This window comes from Cyprinus carpio, chromosome B4 (assembly GCF_018340385.1).
Source record: "Cyprinus carpio isolate SPL01 chromosome B4, ASM1834038v1, whole genome shotgun sequence".
NCBI classification, from domain to species: Eukaryota; Metazoa; Chordata; class Actinopteri; order Cypriniformes; family Cyprinidae; genus Cyprinus; species Cyprinus carpio.
This window is the reverse complement of record NC_056600.1, coordinates 785,928-796,330: the sequence shown is the minus strand read 5'-3', so window position 1 is coordinate 796,330 and position 10,403 is coordinate 785,928.

Sequence of the window (10,403 nt, the reverse complement as noted above, 5' to 3'; positions counted from 1 at the left end):
AGGTGTCTCCAGTCATCAGTCTCAGATTCTGCATCAGATCTTGCCAGCTGCATACAGCACCCCCAGTTGTGTAAACAGTGGGGCTTTCGCTGCCCTCAGCAGGGCTGATATGTCCACCAACTTCACTGAGGCGTTGCTGAAACAAAAAAGTAGTGTTTTTCTTTCTCTAAAATAATATGTATAGATATATTAATAATATATATAGATGATATAATAGATATATCAGCAAATTTAATATATTAATATAATATACATCTAGATACTATATATACATATATACACACACACGCTATACACACATACAGAGATACATACACATATATATATAGACTTATATTTATATATATTATATAGATATATAAGTAATATTATATATATATATATATAGATATACTAGTTAATGATATATCTATAATCTATATATATATATGAGATTATATATACCGATATTATATATATCCACATCTACACCACATAAATACATATTATGTAACGACACACACACAAACACATATATCGTCTATATATATATTAATATATATATATAAAGATTACTGCAAATCAGAGTGAGAGCATCCTTACCTTCTTTCGCCTCATGCGGTATTAGGATGGAGCACACAGCCCGTCATCAGGACTCACTACACAATAAACGTGCTCCAAACATCACGCGTGTAAAATAATCACAGTGTGAGCATTTGATGATATCTTAATGATATGGAGAGAAAGCGCTTAAGTTCATTCTATTTATTTTTAAAGTAATCGACGGGGTATGTCATTAAAATGCCATTGTTCACGGGCACCAGAAAAGAGAGAAATATTTAGTGAGAGCAGTATTTAAGACATAAGTAGTCGAATCAGGATATGATTCCTCTGAGCGACCGACTGCGCGGGGCCATGTTGAGTGTTACCAGCGTGGCGGTTCTGTTGAATGGCGAAACGAATATATTGCCTCACACAAATGCGTGTTTATCTTGAATAGTAAAGCCTAGCGACCATCTTACGTCATTATTGTGCGTCTTTACATGAAATAACATCCGTTTTGTGCCACATTCTAGTGTGAGCGGATCGGTAAGTTAAACGTGAGATCATTGCACCTTTAAAACCAAAACGCAAAAAGTAAAGGTCCGATTAACGGGGAAATACTTTAATAACAAATGTGCACAAGTGTGGTTTAACACACAACGCCCCCAGGAAAAAGAGAAACAGGGGTTGCCGGAGAACGCAAGTTTGTTGATGGTAGTTTAAAAGAAGGGTGGAGTAAAAATGTCTTTCTGACTGGTAGAAAATTCCACATGAGTGAATAAACCACCTTTGAATAGGATGCATAATAAATACGTCTTGTGAAAAAATAGATTTTTTGTTTTCCAATAATAAAATGTATCGTGTAAAAACGCTCTGCTAAGTTCTAGATAGGAAATCGTGGTGAGTAAATGTTGGGATAGTACATTTTTGAAAAACGTTTTATCTCTAGTTTTCATTTAATCAAAAAAAAAAAGTTTACTCCAACGCTGTGCTTTGGATGAATATAAATTGCAATAAGTATTACAGTTATCGACCCGTCAATGTACAAAACAATAGTTCATTTATGTTGACATAAAAAGGACTAATAAATATGGAATGTATTCTGTTTGAATGCTCATCGCCCTCTCATTCTTGTTCTAAGGTCAGGGATTTGCCTTCAATAAAGGAAGGAGAGATAAAGCATTGAAACAAAAGCCAACTTCTTGAAAAGAGCGAAAAAAATGCACACGATCACCAATCCCAGTTAGCGACTGCATATGCAACCGAGCCTCTCGAAGGGAAATGAACACTCACACAGTCAGTAGCGGAGCGATAGCCGAGATTCTGAGACATTTGTACCGGGCATTGAAAAGAACGAGCTAGATGAATGACCGACCAAGGGAAACACAGATGTAAAGGTAGAATCAGTCGATGAAGTAGACATGAAAGCAGATGAACTAAAACTTGTTGGAATCTCCATTCCACTGAGAAACACATTCTCAACACAGCAAGTAACTCAAATCACTGAGCAGATTCTTTTAAGCGAGTATGCCAGGTACATGTTAACAGATAGTGTACTATCTATATATATATAGTCTATATATTCCTATATCTATAATATTATACCACAACACACACAAAGCACATTTCTGATTTTGATTGTCATCAGCTCCCACTAAATCCTTCATCTCAACGGAAGCAGAAGCAGAGAAGGTCATCGTATCAGAAGACAAACTAGAATTTGCAAGTTATGGCGGGAGGAAAGGCGAACCAATGCACGAAAAGAGAGAGGTGAGGAAATAGAAAACTGTACAGATTTTCCATTACCTCACTGAATTTCCTTTGTGCTGTCCTTCAAGGACGACCTCGTGGAGGTCATGTAAACTTCCAACACATTTTAATCCTCCCTTTACATTCTTTGACCAAGATGATTGATGAATGTTTCTATTATGCGTGGTCTGTGTAGGGAATTTTTGAAGAGAACAAAAGCTCAGCGAGAGAGGAGGCTCTAGAAAGATATGCTATAAAGGGAGAAAGTAAAATGGCCACCATATCAGTTGTTGAGAGAAAAAAACCAAGATACCGACAGAGCACTACGCAGAAGCCTCAAATCTGCATATGGAGCTATTGCATGCAAATGCGTTCACAAGTCAGCATAAAATAGGTGAGTGTGTCATCCATTACAATCAGGACTGTATAAGTTAAACATGGACCCATACACACAGATTAAACTCTGCAGTTTGGGGGTGAGTGTGGAGGTTTCTGACCTCTAAGATGTGAATACCTTGTGCATACCTTTGTCTTTATCCAGTAATATTCTTGTAAATAAAATAGTTAGCGGACATTATGCTCCCAATTTAATTAATTAGGGGCAAGGTGTGAAAAAAAAATCAGAACTCCACCCCAGTACGAACTAATGACTATGACGAGCTACTGGAACAACACAAAGCTTTGTAATATCTATTACGTGGGTAAATCTATTTTTATCATTTTATTTTTTAGGGTCCAATAATGTCGTCAGCCCGCCGGATGTGCCGAAAAGTGCTTCCTTAAACATTTATCAGCATAATTTCTTCCTTTTCTCTGATCCGCTCTTATTAGAAAAGTATCTATTGTCTGCCATGATGAGATGAATGCTATTATTTTGGTTTTATTAGGCTGAAAAGACCGATTGATGATCACAATAAGAAAATGTGTAAGAGGCCAACTACAAAATCCACATATTAACTTTGTTGATAATGCAATTTGCAACGCATGTAACCTTTGATCACAAAAATATTTAACATAGCTTATCCGAACAATGAGGCAGCTGGGTTGTGGTTCAACATATGGCTCTCCCTCTTTCATTTGACCCTCCTCCAGAATTATAATAGGCTGTTTTTACAAATACAAGCAAAATTCAAATGTTAATTTTTATGAGCATGCATCAACAATTTAACTTTTAATAGGGTTTAAGATGAATGACAATGATTAAAAGTAGATTACGGGCTTACAAGGTGAGACACAACACAATACCGAACAGGTCTCTTCTCATTTCACATTGCTGTTCTTCACCCATCATCTATACTCCTCTGGATTGTCTAACTCTGGTATAATGTGAGATAATAAACCCTCAATGATGTACTGGTGTAACACAGATTCGTGGCCTTGATCTACTTGCTTTTTCTAAGAAGTGTCTGCGATCTATTAGATTTACCCTATATAAAGCTTTGTCAACTTGAATCTAATGCTAGACATAGCATGATTTCAAATATTTATAGACACCCATAATAAGAGTGATAATTAATTGCAGTTCTGTGGACTGACTAAGCCCCAACCACATTGTGCCTCACTGAGAAATTCTGTTCCAATAAAGGGGTGAAGAGAATGCAAACCCACTCAAATCATAATGACTCTGGTTGTGTCCAATTACAAACCATCATTAGGTTTAAAGATAATGAATAACGACACCTAAATGTCACCATCCTTGCATCATATCAGTACTGTAGGCTCAAGGTATTATGATATTAAAGGTGACATAGAATGCATTTGAATGAACAATGTCTTTTTAAATTGTTCTTGATGTCCCCAGAGCATGTACGTGAAGTTTTATCTCACAATACCCACAGATAATTTTTTATTCAGCTGTTTGAAAATTGCACTTTTAGGGTATGAGCCAAAAAACATCGCTGTTTTTTTGTTCCCTTTATAATGAAAATGAGCTGGTTGGCTTCCGCCTCCCTTGTAGGAAGAGAGTTGCCATGAGCGTCAAGAGCTAAGGCTTGGGCGCACATTACCCGTGGTTACAGTTTAACTGTTGGCTGACTGTGTTACTGACTCACATGCTTCCTAATGCAATTTTAACTACCCACATTCCTATTTATGATTCATTATGGTAGCTAGCACAATGAAGCAGCATTAGTGACAAAACAGGCTAGAGACAATGGTTAGCTTTAGCAACATAGCCTTACAGAGAGCCATGCTGCTTGGAAAACTTGACGTGTGATGGATGCTTTGTCTGGAGTCTGAACACATAAGAAGTAGCGTTCGATCGATCCCTCTTTCAGGAAGCAATCTTATGCAAACTCCAGGCCGTGACGGACCCTGTTTGTGGGGCCGTCTGACATTAAAATGTTAGCAAAACTATATAGGACCATTTTCCGTTATTTTTTTGGGGACATTTTATTTCGAACAAGTAAATTTCAAAACCGTGCCCTCAGCGGGTCCTGTATAGAGCTTCCTATGTTCGTTGGTGCATCCCAACACACACAAACATTACGAATTTGGGACAAGCTGTTTGTCGCCGTCACATGTCCCATCCTTTAAAAAAATTCCAAACACACGGTCATGAGCAACTGATGAGTAACAGTTTTGCCCAGCGTTTCCTGACTGTCACTTTGAACCCTAGGGCATCTGCGCGCTCATGCAGCTCTGTTCACATACATGCCATTTGTGCGTGCATTAGAAAACTCATAAACATCCGCGTTAGTTTACTAACGTTTGAGGCCATTTTGCGATTCACTCATCATACAGTAACCTAACCACCAGCATCAACCACCTCTTCTTCTCATGAGGAGACATAATGCAGCAAGCACTAAAGTGTCTTTTTTGCTGTCGGTCCTTCGTGCTTGTAATGATTTCTGCGTCTTTCTCTGATAGTTTTAAATACTTTCACAATGCCGACATGTTTGCTGCATTGGTGCATAATTTGATCGCATTCAAGGGCGGACTAACCCATTAGGCAAAGGTAGGCGACTGTCTGGGGCCCTCAAAAGGCAGGGCCCCTCAAAATGGGTTTCATATGCGCGGACACGCAAACGGTTGCTGTTTACAGTGAAAAGTGACGTGACATACAGCCAAGTATGGTGACCCATACTCAGAATTCTTGCTCTGCATTTAACCCATCCAAAGTGCGCACACACACAGAAGTGAACACACACACAGCAGTGGGCAGCCATTTATGCTGCAGCACCCGGGAGCAGTTGGGGGTTCGGTGCCTTGCTCAAGGGCACCTCAGTTGTGGTATTGTCGGCCCGAGACTCGAACCCACAACCTTAGGGTTAGGAGTCAAACTCTCTAACCATTAGGCCATGACTTCCCGGTGTTTATTACCACGACAATCATTGTCTGACAGTCTGAGTTGAATGTGCTTCTTGTGTATCCTGCTTGTAGCAAGTGAAAATATTATGCATCTGAAGCTGACTGCAGGAGCGCGCACACTTCTCTCTCTGCGTCTGCTCTGTTCAGCGAGTGGGTGAAAGGAGCTGCGCTTTCAGTTAAAACACAGATATGTTGCTTCTCTAATTTTACATGCAAGTATAGCCAAAATCACAGCACAGCTATTGTCTGTATCTTGTGTGTAGCCTATTTGATTTTATCAGACGATAAAATTCGTCAGAATTTTTGTGCAGATTAACATCTTGGAAGGGAGAGCTGGTTAGTCTTAATGGGTCATGTTTGTATGGTGGCCAAGAAGGGCAAAACAGATTACAATTATGAAGACAAAATAACAAATTACAAACACAAATGCAAATCTATAAAACAAAATAAAAATTCAGAAAACACAACAACAATTCAGAAAACATTATAACAAATCAGAAAACACAACGGCAAATCCGAAAACAAAACAAGAAGTCATAAAACACAACGACAAATCAGACAAACCGGAAGAGGAAGGTATAGTTTGAGACAGACGCCATTGGTTTCAGGACAAATTTACTCACCACTGACTGGACGAGACATCTGTCAATCAAAGTATACAGAAATAACCAGCCGAAAAACAGCAAAGTCGTGGTAGAAAGTTCAGAGATGGTCTTAAAGTAGCTTGGTTTAAATGTATTGTATGAATTGTGCTTTCAATGGAATAAAACATGTGGAATGTCTATTTACACTTTGTGCAAATTACCTGCCTTTTTGACATTGGTATTTTGTGGAGCAGATGGTTAAGTGTCTGCCCTTAGCATTTTGACGCGATCGACCAGGGTTCGATCCCACCTTTTGCAATTTTTTTATTTTACCTGCCTTTTTGACATTGACATTGTAAAGACATTTATTTTCAAAAAAAAATTAAGGAAATTATTAAAAAGGTGAAAATAAAGTATAGGGTAGGTTTAGGGTATGTGTAGGGAGGGCTTTATTGTACCAATAAGGTGGCATCCATTTAATATTTTGAATTAAAATTACAATTTACACTCCATCATTTATTATTGCATACTGTTTATAATGTACTGCAATACCCGGCGCAGATAATTGCCACTATTTGTAACAAGTAGTATACATAGCAGAAAAATCCTGCTATTTTGATACAGTGTAAATAGGTATTTGCATTTAGTGTAAATAGCATATTGCTAAAAAATACTGCTATTTTCACTTAGTTTAAGTAAAATCCATTGCTAACACGAAATTTGAAAAGGGAGGAAAAAAAGTTCATCAAAAGGTGGGATTGAACCCAGGTTGATTGCGTCTAAAAGCTAAGAGTAGACACTTAACCATCTGCACCACTGGAGCTGACAAAATACTGATGCTAAAATGCCAATAAGGCAGATAATTTGTGATCGCAAACCAATGGTGCTGTCTCAAACTATACCTACCTCTTCCGGTTTGTCCGATTTGTCATTGTGTTTTCTGATTTGTTATAATGTTTTCTGAATTGTTGTGTTTTCTGAATTATTTTGTTTTTTAGATTTGCATTTGCGTTTGTAATTTATTATTTTGTTTTCATAATTGTAATCTGTTTTGCCCTTCATGACCACCGTACGTTTCACTCACTATTTCATATTCATCCTGTTGTCTGACAACAGAAACAGTCAAATATATAAATGAAAACAGTTTTGAGAATTTAGCTGGATTAAAATACAGTATGTGGCACAGAGAGGCAAACAAATTTAATAATAAATGTACATTTTGCATGTTCAGAAGAAGTGAGCTGCCCTGTCATGCGAAAATGCAAACAGGTTTGTCTAAGTTAAATTGCTCAGTGCAAAGAAAGAGAAGTAATAGCAACTTAGTATTTCTATGTTTTTTTTTTCATGTGTCTAATAGACTTGATCAAGTTCTTTGAAAAACATCTATGACCTATGAAACATGTCATGCTCTGTTAACTATGGTTTCACTAATAATAAAACATATTGCATAAAGCATCCATATTTGTCCATGCCCATGTTGATTAGATTAAAAACTTGAGAGCCCGGTTTCACAAACAGGGTTTAGCTTAAGCCAGGACTAGGCCTTAGTTAAATTAAGATATTTAAGCAACTTTTACAAAAATGCCTTAGAAGAAAATGTTACAGGTGTGCATCTTGACACAAAACAATATTTTTTAGGATATGTCAGAGCAAGATATTTTCAGCTGAGACAGCTCAAACATGCATTTTAGACTGGGACTAGCTTAAGCCTAGTTTGTGAAACTGGGGGGAAAAGTATTAATTTAAGGTACATTTAGAACAGATAAAAATGTGCGATTAAATTGCGATTATTCACAAGTTAACTCATGGCAATCATGCCATTAATCACGATTATATATTTTAATTGATTGACAGCCCTAAGTTCAAATGACTAAAATAAAATGTAGGCTTAAGCTGGTCACTCATCAGTGGACTTTCCTCGCCAATATAGGCTATATTTTTTACAATTTTTCTCATTCTCACTAATTCAAATTTTTTTATGAATGAACCTCTGAAGGGAACTGATTGTCTTCAGAAAAGTTTCCATCACATTTTCATTTTACCTGATAAAGAATCATTTATGAGCTGAGCTGCTTTGTTTACAGCCGTTATTGGGGAAACCACTATATTTCTGACATTCCAAAAGCACCTCCTACTACTGGCAGAGAATGAATGTGCATTTTCAATAATCCAGTCTGCAGTTTTTGTTCAGACCAATGCAAAAGTTCACCCACATAAATCTGTTTTAAATAATATAATAATTAATACTTCCAACTCATACCTTCTCTTAAAAAATGCTTTAAAGTTTCAATTGTGAGGTTTATCATTTTATAATTTATTCTGTTTTTTGTTAAAACTAAAAAATGGTAAATCAATTGCTATTTCATGGTCTACAACATAGTAGTGTCAAATAATAAAAGTGTCTGCTAAATGAATAAATGTAAATGAAAAAATCCCATTATAACATGAACATAAAATGTAGAAACATTAGACACAACAATGTGGCACCATTGTGCAGCAAACATCACGACAAAAAAGGAACCTCAAGGTTAATCTAGGTAAATGTATGCAAATGTATAGGGCCCCATTCCTATATTTGCCTGGGGCCCCCAATTCACTAAATGCGCCCCTGATTGCATTAGTCATTGTTTAGTACATATTATTCAGCCTTTTTGGTTAATAGATTTTTTTTTGCTATTTTCGGCCCGAATAATTTTGGTTGCCGAACATTCGATGGATCCCAAAAAACAACTCTTTGCCTTCTCGTCTTGCTGTCTGACACACACCTGAACCACGCACTGACAGTGTTGCCAACTTCTTTCTAAGGAATGTAGCTAAAGCCTGCTTGAAAAGTCACTAAATGTCGCTAGATGACGTGACGTCATGCACTAATTAGCATATTTATGATGTCATTGCGTCGTATTGCCTTTTACATTTGTTTGCCTCTCTGTGCTCATACTGTATTTTAATGCAGCCAAAATTCTCAAAATTGTTTTCATTTATATATAGTACTATTTTACTACAAATATAGTACTATTTTACTATATATTTTACTAACTTTCCATTGTCAGACAACGGGATGAATATGAAATAAACAGGTAAAATTACATTTACATCAGGGCAGGATCAGCCAGCGGCGGCTTCATTTGCAATCTGGATGCAGAGGGGTGAACATCTGCTCTGACTGCAGCAGGGAGCGACTGTTGCGTGAGGACTGGGCCGCCAGTGAGTGCTTTGGGACGGGGGTGGGGCCCACGGAAGCACCCACTGCTCGTTGAAAAGAGTAAAAACGATACGTGCTTTCACATCAGAGTCGCCAAAAAAAGTTGCTAGATTTGTAGCTAGTCACGTTTTTGAAAATGTCTTGCACAGCGTCTCTGTTCTGTTGCACATGTGCAGAGCTTGCACGCACATACACAGAGACGCATTTCAATAATTGCAAAAAAGGTTGTTTTTTTTTTTGCAATTATTCTGCTTCTCATCAGTTTTCTATCAGCTGTGACATAAATCTGCTTTTTTTTCTCCTATAGTAGGGCATTTTCCCACTAATCTGATTAATACTTTCATTTCAAAATCTTAGATTTGATCTATAAATTAAATTATGATAATGTGATTATCTATATGTTATCAAATTAAATCATTTACACTGAAAAATACAACTGCATTAAATAATATTGAGATTAAATGTTTTTGAATATACAAACAAGAAATTGTGGTGGAAATGATACTTTTAAACTAAATTAAAATGCCAGTAGGTGCCAGCTAGTGAGTCATTGAGTCGTTCATTCAAACGATTCGTTCAAACGGCAGATTCATCAGATATTTATGCATGGGCTAATAAAACATTGACTCAAGCGATTCATTCAAAACACCGAGTCAATCAGCAATGAATCAGCTGATGGCTGTGAGATGCGCTGTGTTTCCACCTAAAATGTAAGTTACTTAATATTATTGTATTTGCTTATTGAACTGTTTATAGAACTATTAAACAGTCGTAATGGTGAAGATGTTGTGTGATGTTACTAACTGTATTTTAAATATAAAAACTTTCCATTTTGAATTATTACCTCAGGATGCTGAGTTTCTTTAGTGTTGCATGCTTTGATTTCTCTTATACTGTCAATAGATGCATTATATGCAGCTATAAACCACTATTCGCCACTTATTCTAAATGTAATAAAATCCAATCAGCATAATACTTGCATTTTGGTGTTTTAGTTATTTTTTTTTGGTTGTTTTTTTTTTAATAGTAGGGAGGAG